The sequence below is a fragment of the Sciurus carolinensis genome, chromosome 1 (genome assembly GCF_902686445.1).
Source record: "Sciurus carolinensis chromosome 1, mSciCar1.2, whole genome shotgun sequence".
In the NCBI taxonomy this organism is placed as follows: domain Eukaryota; kingdom Metazoa; phylum Chordata; class Mammalia; order Rodentia; family Sciuridae; genus Sciurus; species Sciurus carolinensis.
The window spans coordinates 73418685-73440187 of NC_062213.1; positions in this window are offsets into that span (position 1 = coordinate 73418685).

Consider the following 21503-nt stretch of genomic DNA (forward strand, 5'->3'; position numbering starts at 1 on the left):
CTAAAATCTATTTTCTTCTGCTTTTCTTGATTAACATTTTGGTAGTATACTTCAGAATGATGTTATCTGAGTTAAAGTAATTGAAGTATGTTCAATGTGGATCTTTTGCAGCACATGGGAGGCACACACTCTACCACTGAGCTGTCCCGGCAACCCTAAGGATCTAGCAGCTGTGAGTTCTCTAAAACAGTGCATCTCCCCAGTGTTCACAGGGGTGTGCTGCAAAAAGTCTACATGCGTTAGATCCTAGGTTCAATCCTCAGCATACACACATAAACACACACACACACACACACACACACAAGGAGTTTTAAAAAAGTTAGCAAGCTTCACTTAAAAAAAATATGCCCAAAAGGAAATCACAGTACCAAGAAAGCTTTAAGTCAAGGTCTCACCAGTTTCTACAGTATTAGCATTGTGTTTTTGTTCTCAAAACTAACCTTAAAACAGTTTAAACAATCTACAAGACTTTAAATGAAAAAAAGTAGAATTAGAAATGTTTCTCTTTGAATTAGGGGTCTAGAATTTTTTTTCTTAACAGACTTTTTTCATAATGAAAAAGAAAAAGGAAAAACATCTTGGTAAAACAAAAACTGAAGAGTTGACCACTCATCAACCATTATGAAAGGAACATCTGAAGGATGAACACTTAGAAGGGATGTAATCCCAGCAGGATACTCTGGGAAAGAGCAAGAGATGTTGAGCTGAATTGCTCAGGAAAATAGACAGATTTTGAGGTAAAAGAGAGGAAGACAAAAAAACTGGCAAGAGCTGGGGATGTGGCTCAGTGGCAAAGAACTTGCTTAGCCTGTGCGAGGTCCTGGGTTTAGTCCCCAGCAAAAGAAAGAGTTCAAGAAAGAGAGAGAAGGGATGGAAGGAAGGGAAGGAGAAAAGGAAGAGAGAGAGAGAGAAATACCTAATAGAATCAAAAAACATCTAATGGAATGTAGCATTGTGTTTTTGTACTGTGGAATGCATTGTGGACTCTCCCTTCTGATTTCCCTCAGTATCTTCAGTTAGAAACACATTTCTCATTTCTCTTAGGTATTTTGTAGAGCTGAACCCATTTTTCAGGATGGGATCAAGAACCAGATAAATGTTCCACAGTTACGCAAGGCAGGAATAAGATTACACAGGCCCTCTATGTAGGTTATTAAGAGAGGCATTGACACTCTAGATGAGTCCCCTAGGTTTGGAGGGCACAGCCTGAATTTTCTGATGGGAGCTACTGGTTTATTTCTATAGTACACTTTCACAACTTTTATCTCTATACCTTTTCACCATAAGCACATAAGCAACAGGATTTCTCACCAGGTTTGATTATGGCTGGACTATAATCAACAACACTCCCAAAGACAAGTTAAGCAGCACACCCATTTCCACCAAGGTCAACCTCAGGGTTATTGATGCAGATTCCAAGAACAAAAGAACATTTACTAAATTCTTGTATGACCAAACATCAGGCACTGAGTTTTTGATGGTTGATGTCATTCAACCATCTCATATAAGGTACAAACAGTCCCCCAATTCTGATGGTTCAACTTTAGATTTTTTAACTTTTCAATAGAGTGAAAACCTAGTCATACAATCACCTGTTTTCCATGTTTACTAAAGTATTCAATAAATTAAATGAGATATTCAACACTTTGTTATACACTAGGCTTTGTGTTAGGTGATTTGCTCAACTGTAAGCAGGTGTAAATATTCTGAGAACATTTAAGATAGGCCATACTAGGCCATCATGTTTGGTAGGTCAGGTGTATTAAATACATTTCCAACTTATGACTTCAACTCACAAGGAGTTTATCAGGAAGTAATCCTATCCTACATGGAGGAACATGTTGAAAACCTTAACACCAATGTGCTGGCATTAGGAGGTGAGGCTTTGGAGGTGATTGGATTGTGAAGGTTCACTGTCATGAATGGGATTAGTGCCCTTATAAAAGAGACCCTAGGGCTGCCTTGCCCCTTCCATATTGAGAAGAACATGACCACCTATGAATCAAGATGTGAACCCTCACCAGAATGCAAACCTGCCAGCCCCTTGATCTTGTACTACTCAGTCTCCACAATAGTAAGAAATAAACTTATAAGCCACCTGGTTTATGGTATTTTGTTACAGCACCTAAAAAGGGTTAAGATAGCACCACAAAATTTTATTGGAGTACAGCAACACTCATTTGTTTACACATAGGTGGGTTGCTTTTGCCCTTTAATGGCAGAGGTAAGCAGTTCCATAGAAATAACAGAGTAGGGGTGACTAAGGTGTAAGGAAATAGGCAGGAACATCTTACCAGTGGAAATAATGCTCACATGGCAAGGAGAGTCCAACATCCATACCCACCCCACATGCCCAATGCTTGACTTCTGCTTCTGCCATTCCTTTGTCTTTCTCATCCCTCCCCCCATTTCTGAAGTAGAGAATGTTCCCATAGCTTCCGCATATTTCACATGCCTGTTGGAAATCCATGACCACAAAGCTACATATTTTCCTTGACCATGACCACAGGCTCAGGGTGGCTCCCACAGACCCAGCTGACTCAGCCCTGGTCAGGACCAACAGTCTGCAGAAGGCCCTTGGTTTTGCCACAGCATGAGTCATTCAGAGTAATTATAAGAGCTGATAAACTCTGCAGGAACCAATTTCTTCTTTCCCATTATTGGAGGCACAGAGATCCCTGCCTCTGTCTGGTACAAGGTAGGTGACAGAAGGTTCTGACGTGGTTGGAGCTCCCCTCAGCTCTTCTGCTTCTGTGGGCACCTGTTTGCTTCAAGAAAAGAGGCCCACCTTGAACTTACACTCTGACATACTTTTCTTTTCTTAAGAGCACAGGCAGTAGGTTAAGATAGACCTGGTTTGCATCTTACTCTCCCATTGACTGTGTGTGTGGCTACCTTACTTCTCACTTGCAAAATGAGGACAGTGAGCGCCTTTCATAGATTATGGAAGTTGGCATGGCTTCCCCTGACTTCTCACTCAACTTGAAACCTTCCCCTGCCTCTGCTAATACTCTCATTTGAATGTCCCTCCACTTTTCCTGGTATCATGCTTCCAGTCTAGCTCCCCTAGAAACTTTCCAACTCCCAGGCTTGTTTGGTTGCCATTCCCCTGTGCCTCCTGGCCTCCCCACTTCCCTATGTCATAGCCTTTAATGTTTCCAAATTATTTCCACGCCTGCCTGCCTCACCTATTCATGAGCTCTTCCAAGACAGGAAGCTTGATTCTTTGTTCTTCATTTTCAAGTTCATTGCTTGCACATTGACCGCTCTCTAATGCGGGGTGAGGGGGATGGGATGGGAGGTGTTCGTATCACAGCATTCTGTGAGAGTTCTGAAAACCTGTGCAATTCATCCCTTTCAGTGTCAGCAACTGAACTCTTAGAAATCTTAAAATCTGACCCCTCAGAACTGAAAACCTTCCTTTAAGGGCACTCTGACACAAAGCACAGCAACTTAGCAGGAAGTGCCCACCCCCAATCCCCTGTACACACACACACACACACACACACACACACACACACACACACACACACCACTGGACTGGCTCTGCAGCTCCAGGCCCCTGATTACTGGATATTTGGGGGCGGAGTGTCTGTCCGGGACCCCCCCCACCCCGCGCCCCGCATCATGTGCGTCATGTGCACACAATCAGTAGCCTGTCCAATGCAAACAGCCCAGGAAGAGACAATACCAGTCTGTTCCTAAGAGAGAGGAATGCTAAGCAGTTGCTATTTCCTGGATGACTGAGTGTTCTTTACCCTGAAAACATGGACAGTCTAAACAGAATTTATTCCATAGCCTGTATTTCCCCTAATTTCATGTTCAGAGATGCAATGTTACCCTTGACCAGTGGATGATAGTTTTATTGGAAATAGGGAGGCCTCCAAAAAGTATTTCACAACTATTGCCGCCTCCAAGGAGTATGCAAATTCAAGTGCAAAAACCATAAATGAGAGTGCCAGAATGCATACGGTTTTCTAGAAGAACTGTAGGTATAATTTCTACCTCCAATCTCCTTGTACAAATGATTTTGTATGCACCATACAGACATATATTTTTTAACTTAAATATCAGCCAAAGGAGAAAAACAGTATAGTCCTTTATAAAGGAAAGCATCTCTCTCGGGAAATAATTGAAGGTCCCAATTGCTCAAGTCTTTCAAAAGAGACTGTACAAAGCACCCCTGAAAACCCTGTGGGGAATAATTCTGTGTTCACTGGGGAGTTGGTTGGATGATCTAATAGGTCTTTGCCCTCACTCTAATTTCAATGATTCATGTGTGACTTATTTAATTGTTATCATCTATTGCAGATATATAAAAGGATGCTTTTATTCTTAAAAAATCTAAATTCAAATCATCTTTAATATCACCAAGTTTTTACTCCCATCACCCTTCAGAACATTGACATATTAACTTTTTGACCTACCCTCAACCCTCCCGCTACCTCCCAGGATACAAAAAGTACATCTGCTGCACAGCTGGGTGTAATGGGGAGCCCCCCACCCAGCAATGCATTGAGAACAGGTTGGGAAAAACTAAGGGTTAAACGAAATCCCCCAGGAATTCCAATCTGTTGTAAACTGCTAAATCAGAAGCTGCCTGGGGCCTAGGTGTAACCACAGCTAGGAAAACAACGCCTAACTGCCTTATCCTCCATAGCATTTAGCATTTATCATGGTCAGAAAACCACCTGTTAGCTGAAAGAGAGTCAAAAGAATTCTGAGCCATAATTAAAGTAATAATGAATAAAAACATATTGTGAATTGCTACAACAAACCCCAGGCAGATGTGTTGTTTAACTGTTGGCCTGATCTGTGATATTTAATTCAGAATAAAAAACACAGGCAACAAAACATACACCAATTCAAGACCCCTCTTGCCCCAGGGTTTTGTTTCTTTTGAAGACTTTGACAGTTGTGGTTAGTAGCCTAAATGAAGGCAGAGCTGATGCCTCTCACAGACCTGAGTGTGCTAGACAATACATTAGAACAGAGCTAGCAGCCAATCAGAATCACAGGAACCACTGCATCACTGCAAATGTCCATAAGTGACAGTTGAAGCAGATGACAGATGAGCAGCATGAGCCCTTCGGGTGTCCATCCTCCCTCTATAGAGGGCTTTCACTAGCCCAGGCCTTTTAACCCTGTCAAAACCAAGGGCAGATCTTCTGCCCCAGGGAATATGCACCTGACTACCCAGCCCTAGCCGCGAGATAATTTCAGTGTTTCACTGAGCAACATCTGAAAACACTCCAACTATCAGCCAATATGCAGTTAAACACAGAAACACGGGGGAGGTCAGTGGCAGGGTGCAGTAAGTTTCTATTTGGAAGTTCTATTCATTTTGGCAGCAACTGGTTTGTCTCTAAAGCTCTGGTTCCACCTCTTTAAGCTCCTTCCCCATCTTCAGAGAGAAATGTACTCCTGAGAGGGTGAGGGTAAGGGCATGGGAATGTGAACTGAGGAAGAGAGGGGCAAAGCAATTTTGTGGTACGCGGGTGTTCATAACTTTGTATTAAGTATTGCTCTTAAAAGAATTCAGAATTCAGTTGACAGATCTATGCAAATGTGTGAAAAATAGAAAAAGACAAGCTAGTGCTCATTTAGGAGGTTGAAAGCATCGCTTTGATTTGCGATGATCTTTAATCTACTTCTTTCACCACAAGGAAACATTGCAGAGACAAGAGCCCCAAATGTCACAAAATAAAGCCTGCTAGTGTTCTGTTGGCATATCTTTTAATTCTTGAACAATTACCCTGCCATATACATTTATTCTTGAATTTTATATAGTGACACATTAAATTTTGAAACTGAAAGAAAATGACACATGTACATACCTGACTTTAAAATGCACTCTACTGACATGTGTGTGAGTGTGTGGACGTGTGTATATACAGTGCGTGTAGCAAGTCTGCAAAAAGTACAAAAGTCTCGTTTTTAGCAATTGACTTAATATCATTCTCAAAGACTGAATGTACATTTTCCTGCCCTGAAAAGATTTTGAGTAGATCTTTTCTGGCATAGAAGAGCACCTATATTGAAGACAATCTCTACCCTAGTTATGTTACACTAATGGGAATTCTTAGTCAAGTGTGGACTTCACGTGGCCACAAGAATATTATGACCTTCCAATGGTCATAATATTCCCTATTACCTTTCAAATTAATTATAGACTCTCACTCAAGACTGCCCGGTATAGCCCCACACCTTTTTTCTGGATTTACTTTCCATTACTCTACAAATTTCACACTAGCCATACAGAACTACTGGATGTTTTATAAAGCTTGCTTATCATTCTTCATGTCTATGTCTTTGATTATCCTGCTTTCTCCTCTTGAAATGCCCTTCCAAATTCCCCTCATCCCAGGTGAAGTCTCACCCCAAAATCCATCCCCTGGGTACCCTGACTACATCTTATTTGTGGTAGTAAATCAACACAATTCCTAGTCAGGGGTAGAGATTCAAACTGTGTCGAATGAATATATTTTCATATACTGTTCAGAAATGCATTTTTTAATCAAGTCTTTTCTGATTCCTTCCCCTACAGAGCATGGCATTGAAGTCCCTCTGTGGTGTCTTTCATGTTCAGTCTGGAATTACAGTTACTCTTGTAGGCCTTCCCTGCCCACATCCCAGACTTCTCCACTTGCCAACTACCTGCTGAAGCTATTAATTCATAGACCTTATATATACCTGTAGTCAGTTCATGTTTATAAAGAACAATAATAGGCATATCTGAACAACCCAGAAAACTTAGAAAAGCACCGTCACATTCCTTACCCACATTATTCCTACAGTAAGTACAGTCAGTCCTCTGTATCTTCTGGCTCTGCGTGCTTGCATGCAACAAATAGTGGGTCAAAAAAATTTTTTTCAACCACATCTGTACTAAACATGTACAGGCTTTTTTCTTAACATTATTTCCTAAATGATAGAGTATAACAACTGATTGCATTATATTAGATATCAAAGTAATCTAGAGATTATTTAGCATATAAGGGAGGATATGTGTAGGTTATATGAAAATACTGTCATTTTATATAAGGGTCTTGAGCATCTGAGTATCTGGGGGATCCTGGAGCAAATCTCCCATCAACACTGAGGGATAATTCTATATAAAAGAAGAAGGACCACAATTTGGTAGAAAATAATCACAGGTAACATTTATGGAGGGCTGGCTTTAAGCGATGCACGTGAAATACATAACCTGCTTAACCCTCATGACACCATAAGAACAGATCTGTTTTTGTTTTCATTTAACAGGAGAAATTTTCGGCCTTCATTGTCTCAGTCAAAGACAAAGGGCACCCAGCTAGAAGGGGCACATGGTGTGTGGGCCAGGTGGGTGTGATTCCAGGGTTTGTTCACATGGTCATTGCCCTGACTGAAGCTTTCAGAGTCCAGCTCAATATCTCAGAGCTAAGACAGGAAGTCAATTCTTTCCACCATACTCTCCATCTAGCATACTTTCCTACCAGCAGTTATAGTATTGTGCAAGGTGGTTAATATTTCTCTTCCTGTGTACAGTGGAGGCAATAATAGTATCTCTCACATAGGGTGCTGGGGGCTGAGTTAACATATGGCGCACATAAGGACAGGTGTGTATTTTATGTACACAGGTGTCTTGCCCCATTCAGTGGAGTTCTGAAGCCAATGGATGATCCAAAGAACCTTTTCTTGGGTTTTGCTTGGGCTTTGGGGGGTCTATGTTAGGACCACCTCTAAACATTCCAGAGAATGATTTCATTCTGTACAAAACTGGCCTTCACAACTGGGGGCATCCTAGCCCCAGTATCATCACTTCGTGGTCACTCTACCATTTATCCAGCCTCGCCTGTGTGCCAGAGGGCTGACCAGGGCTGAGGCTGACACCTCCTGTTGTGGAAACAGAGGCCTCCTGGTCTCATCCTACCAGCTCCTCCCAGAACTCACTCCTGGCCCACCGGGAATGCACTAGTAACTATACAGATGCTCATTTTGTCCTTATTTCACACATGGTCCTCCAGATGGGACTGACATCCTACACTGTCCCATTTTCCATTTGTGCACACTTAAGCCAACTAAAAGGCCACCACTGGTACCCGTGTGCACAAACCCCCAAACCCTCTTATCAACCCATCTCTCTACTCCCAGTTCTCTGCTTCTCTCTTCTTTTGTCTCCTATTTTTCCATCTCCCCTTTTCCTTCTGAGTCTGTCCATCTCTCTTTCCCTGTCTGCATCTGAATTTTTTTTTTCTCTCGACCACTTTCCCACATAACACGTACATCCATCTCTTTCTTTTCCCCCACCCTCTCTCCTAAACATAGGAACCACCACCACAACAGTAACAACAACTCCAGTAACAACAGGGCATGCTAACTGGGCTCCCCAGTGAGTTTGTCTCACCACTACAGGCACAAGCGAATCAAGATGGGTTAGAACGAACATACTTCACACCTGTCAATTAAGCTCAATCACTTGTTGTGTGAAACAAGACCCTGATGCCCAGGGACAGGCTGACCTGGCTGGATTGGGTGAGCCTCAGCTGTCCCTCCAAACTGGGCTCAGGGAACAAATGCTCCTTCTGTTCTCAGTGGATGAGAGCATTCCCTGGAATGTCCGGGAAGCAGCTGTGGGCCCCTCCATAGGGTAGACAGTGGGGACTGTTCACAGTGAGTTGTTAGAACTATATGTACCGCAGTTGGTCAGCTATTTTTGCAAAATTCCAATTACACAGCAAAAAGACAAACACTGCATAAGAAGGAAGTAGGTGATGTCCTGGCACTGAAATGGCTCCAGTATAGCAGCAGCAAGGAAATGTCTTGAAGCTGGACTGGCCATAATAGGAAAGAAATATTACCCAAAACAAAGGTACCTCTATTAATTTATTACTTTTGACTTATAAAGGTCTGCCAACTGGAGCAGAGCCCATCAGGAATGAACACTGGACATGGCTGCAAAGAAAGTGAGGGAATATTTTTAAGAGTAGGCTGAGATCCAAGGCTTCATCTATCATTTTCTTTACTTTCCTATTACTTAAGGACTTACAGCATTGAAAGCATGGTGTTAGACACAGGGGATGTCCCCCCAGTCTCACAGAGCTTACAGTTTAGAGGAGAATAAGAACATGTGAAAAAGAAATGATTGTTGTGTACACTGTTAGAAGCATGGAAGTCCAGGGAGCTGTGTGCAAAAAGCAGACTGGTTAAAGCAGGTGAGCAGGCAGGAAGGCCTCTCAAGAGAAGGAACATGAAAGCTGAGATCAGATTCATACATGGGGACTAACAAGCAAAGGGAAGGAAAGAGTGTTCCAGGTAAAAAGGACAGGGAGCACAAAGGCCCAAAGTAGAGAGTTGGTGAGGGGAGAGAAAACAAATGACAAAGAGTCTGATGGGCCCCATTAGGGAATGTGGGCCACAGAGTGTTAGGTACAATGTAAGGGTACAAGGTAATCAGAATTGCATTTCAACAGTATGTCTCTGACTGAGGTGGAAAGAAAAGAATGGAGGCAAGCAGGCAGGTGCTGGAATAAACACCTGAGAAGGAAGGAATCAAAAAGCATTTAGGAGCAAATCAATAGGGCTTGATGGTTGATTGTGTGAGGGACTGGTTAAGAGAGGGAATCAGGATGACCGTTTGCTTTCAGTATAAATGATGACGCCATGTCCTCCTGCAAGGACTTGTGGAAGAAGGGCAGAGTGGTCAGGAGGTGACAAGTCGCACTTGAAGCATGTTGAAGATGCTCATGGACATTGTGGCACCCAGATGCCAAGGTGACTCCATGAACCCTGCCTCTTGGTGTTCACACCCTTGGACAATCCCCTCCCATTGTGTATGGGCAGGACTGTGACTTTGCTCTGATCAACAGAATGTGGCAAAGGTGAGAGGATGTCACTCCTGTAATTGCATTATGTTATATAAGACATTCAGCCAGAGCTGGGTGTGGTGGTGCACACCTCTAACCCTGGAGATTTGGGAAGCTAAGGCAGGAAAAGTGCAAGGGCGAGGCCATCCTCAGCAACTTAGTGAAGCCCTAGGCAACTTAGCAAGACCCTATCTCAAAATTAAAAAACAGAAAAGGATAGGGATGTAGCTCAATGGCAAAGTGCCCCTGTGTTTCATCCCCAGTTAAAAAAATTGAAGAAAAAAAAAATAATAAGACACTCAGCCAGGCAAGGTAGCACATACCAGCAATCACGTCAACTTGGGAGGTTGAGGCAGGATGCCAAGTTCAAAGACAGCAATGTTGTGAGACTCTCAATAATGGCAATATAGCAAGATCCTCAGCGACTTAGCAAGACCTTGCCTCAAAATAAAAAATAAGGGCTGAGGATATAGCTCAGTTGGTAGCGTGCTTGCCTCGTAAGCACAAGGCCCTGGATTCAATCCCCAGCACCGCAAAAAAAATTAAATTAAATTAAATTAAAATAAAATTGAAAAAAAATAAAAGGAAAGGGGATGTAACTCAGTAGAAAAGTGCTTCTGAGCTCAATCCCCAGTACCAAAAAAAAAAAAAAAAAAAAAAAAAAGATTCACTTAGCCAGCTGGAGTGAAGGCTCCCCTGAGGGCTTGATGAAGTGAGCATGCTGGGAAAGACCATGTGGCAAGGAACTGTGAGCAGCCTCTAGAGCCTGAGGACCTCCTCCAGCAATAGCCAGCAGAATCCCGGGATCCACAGTCACATGGTCACCAACAACCTGAGCGAACGTGGAAATAGATTCTTTCCCAGCTGAGCCTCAGAGAACACAGTCCAACCAAGACCATGACTGCAGCCTTGAAAGACCCTGAGCAGACAATCTGGTTGAGCCAAGCTGGCCCGTGGAGACCATGAGATAATAAGTATGTGTTGGTTTAAGACACTAAGCCTGTGATAATTTGTTATGAAGTAAGAGAAAAATAAATCAGCATCTAATTGGAGATGGCAAAGGTATTTGGGTCTGGACCTCAAGACAGAGATCAAGCCTGGGAGATAACACATCTGCCATTATTAGCATCTATGTGGGGGCCAAACCAGGGGAGAGAATGCAGTGACCAGAAGAAAGTCTAGGACAGAAACCAGAGGACTCACAGAGGGTTCTAGGAAAGAGTGGCCAGAGAGGCAGGAGGAAAACAAGGAATGGTTTTGTTTATAAAAGCCAACAGTGACTAGGAATGTGCCACGTACCAGGTGCTGTTTGTTCCAAGTGGATGACAGATATTAACTCACTTCATTTTTACAACCCCACTATCTAGTAAGTGCTATCATGATAGCATTCTGATATTACAAATGAGGTGACTGAGGCACAGAGGCAATAGGTAACTTGACCAAGATCACACATTCAGGAAGGCAGAGTCACTCCGGTGTCTGCTTCAGAGTCCATGTTCTTACCCATTTAGGCTATATTGATACTTTCTGTTGCAAGGAACAAAACAATGCAAGCTGATTGGTGTGGCATTGCCACCTGTAATGCCAGCAACTTGTGAGGCTGAGACAGGAGGATTGCAAGTTCAAGCCCAACCTGAACAACTTAGCTAGATCCAATCTCAAAATAAAAATTACAAAGGGTGAGCAATATAGCTCAGTGGCAGAGTGCCCAGGGTTAAATTCCCAGTACTAAATAAAAGAGAAAGAAAGAAAACAGGAAATAAAAAACATCTCAATACAAGCTGGTTTGACCATGAAGGGGAATGACTCGTTCACCAAAACTAAAATAAAAAGATGAGCAGTGGAACATACAACATATACTACTCAGCAAGGCCATTATTAAGGTCACCTTCAAAGGTATGTCAAGACCCAACAAGTTGGTGCATCAGAGGCTCAGAAGTGAGTCACTTGCCTACAGCTGGCACCTTCAAATGGATAGATTGTGTAAGACACTCCAGATAAGAAGGATATGGGTAGCTGGATGCAGTTAATCTGGGGAGACTAAAGGTGACTCCCCTCCACCCCCAGTTCAGAACAGCAGCCACCAGCCAAGGCCATGGGTTAAGAATGTTGTTACCATTCAATGAGGGATTTTTTCCCTCCCCTGAAGCAGCTCATCTTCCTTTTTGTATGCCAGGGCTGAGCTTGCATTTCCAAAGAAATTTTTTTCTCCTTGAATTCTTTGGACACAACTAGATAAGAGAGCTGTCCCAGTTGTGGGCCCCAATTTAATCACAGAAAAAGCAGAATGGCTCTAGTTCTTTTGATCCATTTCCAAAAGGTGAGAGAGTTTCTGTGCTTCTGTTTTTTTTCTTTTATGACCTTCTTCTTAGGAACTCACCAAAAGGCTCTTACCCCATTTCATCAGTTCCTTACATGTACATTTCCTTACATGTGATCATCTCGGGAGTGGGGAACGCATTTTATAGTCTGTGGCACCTTAGTAGTAGTAGTTCAATTGGTCCATCATACAATCAATGTCTTTGTTTTGATGAACAACAGAAATTGCCCTTCAAGTAAGTGATTCGGTACAGGTACTTTATTGTTTTCTATAATTTTAACCACAACCCCATTAATTTGATATGACTCCCCCTATTGCATGGAACTCAAGGGTTAAACAGATGTGGTGACCTGCTAAAAGTCACGTGGTGAGTAATAGCGAGAAAGTGCAGTCATGCTGCCTCCTGAAACACTTTAGTTAGAATCACTAACTACATCCATTGAACAATGCTGCCAAGGTTGTGATGTGTACCCCAAAAGTTCATATGTTGGAAATTTGGTGCCCAGTGAAACAGCACTGGGGTGGGATGTTTGGAAGGTGATGTAATCATAAGGGAAGAGCCCTCATGAATAAATGTATTCATTAGCAGATTAATGGATTAATAGGTTATCACAGGAGTGGTTTTATTATAAAAGCCAGCTCTCTCTAGTGTACTCTGTCAGGTCATGCCATGCCCTCTGCCATATTAACATGCAGCAAGAAGGCTCTCACCAGGTGCCAGTGCCATGCTCTTAAACTTCCCAACCTCCAGAATAATGAACTTAATGAACCTCCATTATTTATATATTACCTAGTCTATAGCATTCAGTTACAGCAACAGAAAGCAGACTAGGGGAGATGAACAAAAGGGAAGGAAATGAACAAAGTACATAGGACACTTGTAGCTTAAACTATTTCAACATACTGTGTAGACATATAATGACAGCCAAATACAAAGAAATTTCAAAACCAGCAGTGGGAAGAAGCAACCATAGAATTGTTATCTCACTAGAATCTCAGGCTCCTTATCTGTAAATATGGTCACAATAGCAACAGTGGCTACGATTGACTGAGGAATCATCCATTACAGAAACTGTGCCAAGCATTTTGCGACACTGTCTTCTTTCATTCTCACCATAGCCCCCCCAAAATAGATATCATGGTCCTTCTTAGAAACTGTTGCTTAGAGTGTTCAAGTAACTCACCCAAGAGGTCAGATATGGCAAGTATGGGAACTGGGATTCAGCTCTTCCTGTCTGCTCTAAGAAGCACTCAATCCTTTTCCCATTCAGCACATCCATCAGGGGAGGCGACTGGACCAGAGGACTTCGGATGTCCTGTCTCTATGAAGAAATAGTCCCACTTTCACAAATAAGTATACAGTGGTTCCATGCTTGATGACCTTGACCTATGAGGAGGTGCTTAAAAGTGATTCGGCTTTAAAGGATTCCCAAAAGTTAAACATAGAATGACCACATGATCCAGCAATTCCATTGTTAAGAATACACTCAAAGAATTAGTAGCTAGGGACTCAAACAGATACTTGTATATAAATATTCATAGCAGCATTACACACAACAAGATGGAAACAATGCAAATGTCTGTCAACAGATGAACAGATAAACAAAATGTGACATAGCTATACAATGGAGTATTATTCAGCCTACAAAAGGACGGAAATTTTTGAAACGTGCTACAAAACAGATGAACCTTGAAGACATTGTGCTAAATGAAAAAAAGGACAAATATTTATGATTCCATTTGGATGAGATATCTAGTCTAGGCAAATTCATATATACAGAAAGCTGAACAGAGGCCTTTTGGAGTGAGGGACAAGGGAGAATGGAGAGTTCCGGTTTAATGGAGAGAGTTTCTGTTTGGGACTATGAAAAAGTTCTGGAGAGGGAGGGTGGTGATGGTTGTGAATGTACTTAATGCCACTGAACTGTGCACTTAAAGATGGTTCAAATGGCAATTTTTATGTCATGGATATTTTTACCACAATTTTTTTTAATCTCCAAGAAAAAAAGGATTTGAAGTTAAGTATGCTATCCCAAATGAAGAAAGGAAAAAAGTTGAGACCTCAGTTAGGGTAGAAGTGAGAAATCAGGTTCCAGGAGGATATGCTGGAGAAGCAGGTGAGGGCATGAGGGAGAAAGACCAAACTTTGGGAGAAGGAAAGACACGGAAAAGGCAGAGGACATAAGTTCTGCTAGGCAATCTCGGGCACAAACCCAGAGCATCTCAGAGCAGATGGCAAGTTCAGTCTTGACAGCAAGAAATGGCCAAGGGATTCCACGTCCTTGAGAAATAAACCATCTCTCAGGACTCTGGGGATTTACTTTCTTAAACATACGCACACGCGCACACACACACACACACACACCACACACACTAGCCCTTCCACATATCAAACAATACCATATCCTTCCTCAACCCCAAATAAACATCTGTGTGTCCTAATTTTAATTGCCGTAAGGAAACAATTGACTAATGAAGTCACTCGTTGGCCTTCAGGTGACATTGGTGCAGAGTCCAAATCCAGAGTGCTGTGCTGCTCATGATAAATGCGTGCTGACGGGCAGTTCCTGCATGGCAGGCGGTACTTCGCAGGTGGACTCTGAGGGGCACTTTCCCCAGCAGTCAGGCGGAGGTAGAACAGTGGGAAATCACAAAGGACCAACTCATGCCACACCTGCCTCCTGTTGAAATCAGCAGCACCCTGATCAGAGGCTTTCATACTGTTTTTACAGAGAAAGGAATAAAGTACTATGCTCAGAAGAATCAGGAAGGACTCTAGTAGTCAACCCGTCTCAACTCTTGTTTGTGTGGGTGTTGTGGGCGGAGATGAGACAGGAGATGAGATGGTGCATGTCTCATCTGGGTATCGTGGAGGCTGTGGAAGAGTCTGCACTGGTTTCAAGATTGATCAGAAAAACAAACAAAGGAAAGTATTCTCTGAAAAAGCAGCAAAAGTCCCAACTCAGGATCAGAGGACGATCTCATTTAATTACTCTAGGCTGTTTCCGTCTGCCTGCGAAAACCTAAGAACAAATGCCACCTCAGACAGGATGGGTTTTACCTGCCCAGTGTAGGCAGTGGGGGTTGGTGGCTGGGCCTGGGCAGCCTTCAATCCCCCTGTAGCTCCACTTCTTACTCCAAATGAAGATGTTCCTAAGGACAACATCTATGTAATGCCTCCACTAATTTTACACTTAAAATGTATAAGGGTGACCTAGCACAGAATGATAAAATTCATGAAATAGGAACAAATTTGGGATTGAGGATAGAGTTCAATGGTAGAGCATTTGCCTAGCATTAGGGAAGCTCTGGTTCCATCCCCAGCAACACACACATCATCATTATCATCATCATCATTATCATCCTCATTATCATAATCAACTCTAATTCTATTACCCTGACAAAAATACTTTAGTTTTATTTATTTATTTATTTATTTTGTGTGTGTGATGCTGGCGATTGAACCCAGGGCCTTGTACACACGAGGCAAGCACTCTACCAGTTGAGCTATATCCCCTAGTTTTATAAGTTTTAATCTTGCAAGATAAACAATGCATCGCTGGCTCTGAAAAGTATTGAAATGTTTTAACTACTTTTCTCTGAAAATTAATACATTTGATTTTTTTCATACTTTCTAAACTCCAAGATCGCTTTGCATGTGGTAATGACTCTGGGTGAGTGCTAAGGGCTTAATTCTGTCCCCCACTCCAATTTTTATGTTATGCTCAAACTCAAGTACCTCAAAATGTGAACTGTATTTAAAGATACGGTCTTTAAAAGAAGTGTTTTAGTTAATGCTATGAAACCACTGGAATGGGCACTTATGATGTCCTTATAAGAAGTAAAGATTGGGGACACAGACACAGAGGGAGGAATGCCATGTGAAAGACACAAAAAGACAGTAATCTGCAAGCTAAGGAGAGAAGCCTCAGAAAACCAAATGTGGTGACGTCATGATCTTGGACTTCCAGCCTCTAGAACTGTGAGAAAATCAAGTCCTGACGTTTAAGCCATCCAAAATGTGTTACTTTATTATTGCAGCTCTAACAAACTAATACAATGATTGTCTTTCTTGGTAAACTATAGTAAATTATACCAACCAAACTTAACAATCATTGACAACAAAAGTGTATTAGAGACCCAGGAAAACACACACACACACACACACACACACACACATAAATGCACTTACCCACACACATTCCTTTAATGGGTATAAACTTATTATAAGTGTACACACTTATAAGTGTGTTTTGCAACATTTTTTTTTATCCTTTAACAGAACTAGGGTCTTGCAAAGTAACCACATCCTCTGCCTTCAGCTGCTTCTCCCTTCCTGCCAACCAGTGACAGTCACTTAGATGCTGCAAGAGTGAGTCCAGGACACACAGTTAAGTAGAATTGCTGCCTCCAACCCATCCTGCCTCTTGAATTCTTCCTGAGAAGATCTGGCTGACAGTTATCCACTTTTCCAAAACAGAAGAAACACACCCATTCCACCCTCTGTACATCCCAAAGCTTCTTTACAGAGGTTCTAAGTGGGAAGCATTTGCCAGGAATCTGACTCATTTCTACAGTGCCATCACCACAAACACTCCAGCAATTCCCAGCCATGGCCACGGCAGCCCCATTCACCTGTGGTAAGGAGGACTGTTGCATTATTGTTTGTTTTTGAATTTAAAGCTCCAGCTACCCCTTTCAGACCTGGGTGTAGACTGACGGCTGCTCAGAGACTCAAATATGTCCTGATTAATGGTGCTTTAAACAACAAAGAATAGAGGGGGAATCAGGCAGTCTTACTTTAGGGGAATAGGTCATGAGGCCCCTCAGTTGTGAGCTGGTACAACCAAGAATGACCAAGAGTTGAAAAGATAAATAGTTCACCTTTTCTTCACTCCGGCAGCATTCTAAAGAGAAAGTAGAGGCTGATAGGAGAGTGACTGGTGCAAGACCAAACTGAAAACAGCTAGACCCCAGCACCCAGCATAACCTCCAAGGGTAGAAAGCACCAATAAGCACCAGCCCAAAAGCATGCTAAATGCACCTTCCATGTGCTGAACAGGAAGGGGCATGAAACAGGATTTCTGTTCTACCAACCAGCAACAGTGCCTGGAGCAATTGCTGAAAGGCATCGCAACTTTAATGAATATCAGCAACCACTGCTGTGGTTACCACGTTTCAGCTTTTGCCTCAGTCAGGCAGTTCAACCTCTTTCTCGTGGGGAATTCTCCCATGACCACAGTCACCTCCTCTCATCAAAAATCCTCCTCTCATTAGCACTTCCTTTGCACAATCATTGAGACCACAAAAGTGTAAGAGAGTGATACCCCACCTGGTCCAGCCCATCGATGCTCCCTCCAGTCTCCCCAGGAGTGAGACTTCCCAGGGGCTCCCCTCCAGGCCAGGGTTCCCTGAAGGAAATGTGTAACAGGAAAAACAGTCACCACAGTCATCAGAGGAAGGTCCGCCTTCTACCATTCAAAGATTTCAATATCCACATGTTTAGAAGGCGTCGATGAGAAAAGTTAGGTGGTCTGCCTCAGCATGGGCCTTTCCACATATGTTTTCCCACTAACTCCTCACAAATTTGAGAAATATTAGTACCCCCTTTCAATAGATGCTTCCTTTAGGCCTTTGCTCAGGAGCAACTCCTCTGGGAAGTCTTCCCTGACTGCAGTCTAAAGTATCAACATACCACTCTCCAGCATGCAATTTTCCTTACTTCTCTTATCTTCTGTCTCCCAGATTAAAATACATAATATTTATAATTATCCAGTCATCCTGCAGTATTCTCAGGGAATTGGTCTAGGAAAACCTGAGGATATCAAAATCTGAGGATCTTATATAAAGATATAAATGATACAGTATTGGCATATAATCTACACACATCCTCCCAAAATATGTTAAATTAGATTTTTTATAATATCTAATACAGTGTAAATGTCATGTAAATAATTATTGTACAGTATTGTTTAGGGAAAAATAACAAGAAAAAGTGTACATCTTTAGTACAGAGAAATTTTTTTTTTTGGTACTGGGTACTGGGAATTGAACCCAGGGGTGTTTTACCACAGAGCTATATCCCAGTCCTTTTTTAGAGACCAAGTCTCTCTAAGTTGCCAAGACTAGCACTGAATTTGTGAACCTCCTGCCTCAGCCTCCCAAGTAGCTGGGAATATAGGCATGCACCACCGCACCTGGTTCAGAAGCAATTTCTTTCTTTCTTTCTTTCTTTCTTTCTTTCTTTCTTTCTTTCTTTCTTTCTTTCTTTCTTTCTTTCTTCTTTCTTTCTTTCTTCTTTCCTTCTTTCTTTCTTTCTTTCTTTCTTTCTTTCTTTCTTTCTTTCTTTCTTTCTTTCTTTCTTTCTTTCTTTCTTTCTTTCTTTCTTTCTTTCTTTCTTTCTTTCTTTCTTTCTTTCTTTCTTTCTTTCTTATCTGCAATTGGTTGAATCCACAGAAGTGGAATCTGCTATATGGACAGCCAGTCGAGGGCAGGGCCTTATCTGCTTTGCTCAGCACTACATCCCCTAGAATGGTGCTCAGCACAAAGTAAAGGCTCATACAAATTGATGCAATGAAGCTCCCTGGGTTTGAATCAATCAGTTCAAGGTATTAAAAGGCAGATCCAGTACTGGACTTAAATTTTCAATATGTGATCGTCCCTCAACTCCAGGTGGCCTCCTCTCCTGATAAAAATTGAAAAACTGCTACATCCGCTGGCATCATATTGAGACCACCAAAGAAAATAGGAACAAGAGGACCCAAAGGGGAACAAACACATACTGTCTTCTACTTCTTTGAGAAAGGCTAGAAAAGCAAAACAAGGAGGAACAGAAAGTGATAGCTGTTTCCAGGCTGGCAAAGGAAGGAAAACATAGGAAAACAAGGCAATATGAAAATAAGAGCAGAGTCCTGGGGCACATGAGTCCCTTCCATTTCTGGGTTTTTTTTGTTTGTTTGTTTGTTTGTTTTGTTTTGTTGCTTTTTTTTTTTTTTTTTTTTTTTTTTTTTTGCTTTTTCTTACACTGGGGATTGAACATTGAACCCAGGGGCATGCTAACACTGAGTTACATTCCCACCCCTTTTTATTTCATATTTTGAAACAAGTTCTCACTTAAGTTGCTTAGGGTCTCACTAAATTGCAGAGGCTGGCCTTGAACTTGCCATCCTCCTGCCTCAGCCTCCAGAGTAACTGAGATTATAACCTGGTGCCTAGCTCCCCAGGGCTTCAAAGGAAAAATTTATATAGCTTCCTGGAAAATCAGGAAAGGACAGAGAACCAGCAACATCTAAGAGATAAATTTCTGAAGAGCCTGGAAGGCCTCTGAGGGTTGGTTTGGGAAGGGGTAAGAATGAGAAAGTCCTGGTGAGGTGAAAGGGGTCTTCAACCTGGATGGAGAGGACAAGGCAAGGAAGGCTTTTTTTTTTTTTGAGTGATTCAATGGACACTCAAGGAGTCTGGGTACAAGTCTCACATTGAAGACTAGCTGAGTGAAACCTAAAAGGTAATTCAGTGTCTTTCCAAAACAAAAGTAACATACACAGTTGGGCCGCTTCAGGCCTACCAATGTCAGGAGGTTATGAAGGGCTTGACTACTGGCCATTCCCAGAAACTGTGGCTAGAATCTCCTTTTCCAATATCAGTGATTGGAAGAAAGGGCAGCTTCCCTTGGGAAGTCCTTGGAAAAGATGCATCTGATTCAAAATATTATGGGTTCACACTTTCATGGCATCACCCAACCCTGTGAGGTTCAAAACTCCATCCTGGGGGAAGGTGCCAGGGGAATCAATAGTCCTGGGAGTACATGATATAGATTGGGCATAACTACTGAGGTTGAAAGATGCAGATCAAGAGGCATCCCAGGCTTGGCCAAAGCAACTCTCCAGAAGATCTGATGACACTCAAGCTCCTGACAAGCTTCCGTAGAGAAGAACCCCCAAGAGGTGGTCTCAGCACCAAAATGTAGGTATGGCTTTTACAGAGAAAGGTGCTGGACTCCACCCCAGTGTGATATGACCAAAAAGGAAGGTTGGACTTCCTGGAAACACATAAAAGGCTTCTTCAGTATTCCCTCCAAGTCCTCCTGTCTTACTACCGAATTAAAAATCATCCATATGGGTGAAATGACAGGATGACTGGGATTTGCTTTAAAATGCTCCAGCAAACCAAACAAGCTGGGGGAGGGGATCAAGGAAACATGAGAAAATGTTCTACATATTAAATCTGGAAGAGGGTTACCAAGGAATTTATTATATCAGTGGATCTCAAAGTGCCCTCTACAAGTCAGCAGAATGTGGGAATGCTATCAAAGTCACAAATTCACAGGATGGGGTCACCCCAGATTTACAAACAAAATCCACAATAAGCCAAAAAAAACCCCAAACACAACAAACCCCTTGAATGGGACCCAGCAATCTGGGCCCTCCAGAAGATTCTGCTGAGAATATTCTTCCCACAATTCTCAGACACCCTCATATTTGAAACCCCTGAATAATATCATTCTGTTTTGTATGTGCGCCATGTATTTCCATAATAAAAGGTTTTTAAACCATCCCTGTGGGCATTTTTGTTGTTGAGTTGTTTATTTGTTACATCATTTGTCTTCAATTGCTATTTAACTATTGTTTTGATCTTTTCCTGGAGCCTGAACAAAAAGTCAGGAAGCAGAAGCGACCAGGACTCTCTCCCTCTTTCTCCCTCCGCAGATTCAAGTGTAAACTTCCTGTCAGAGACACCCGGCCGGCGCGCACACCACTCACACCTGAAGACTGCGGCTGCCAAGTGACCCGAGAGCAGCTCCCAGGGCGAGGTGCAGGCCGCACTGCAGAGCCGCCCAGCTTTCTCTGGACCTCCGGCGCTGCTCTCAGCGCACGCCTGTCCTGGCCCCAGGCGCGCCCGCCTCCTGCCGTCGGAGCGTCGGGGCCCAGGTGGCTCCATCCTGTTTGGTCACCCGGGCTTACGAGAAGCTCTACCCAACCCCCATTCTCCTTTGACTTTCAAAATTGCAGCAAACGAAAAGTGGGTCCTCTGATCCTTTCCTTCCCCCTTTCAGAGGTTCAGTAGAAAGAAAGGGAAGGGAGGGAGGACTGCCTGAGGTCGGGTCACAGGCGGTCCCCTTCTGGCCTGATTGTCTCCTCCCCCTTGTTCTGGGTTGTGGGTGCGGGTGGGAGGCTCAGGGAGACCTGGGCAGCCGCGGGAGAGGAAGGGTTAAGAAGCTAGGACCACCTCCACCTCCCCTGTATGCAGTGCCCCGTCCCCCCGCCCCGTGTGCCTCCCCCCCCGCCCCGCCCTTGTGTGCTGTAAAACAATCCTTTTGTTTCCTCTTTAAGACATTAGCC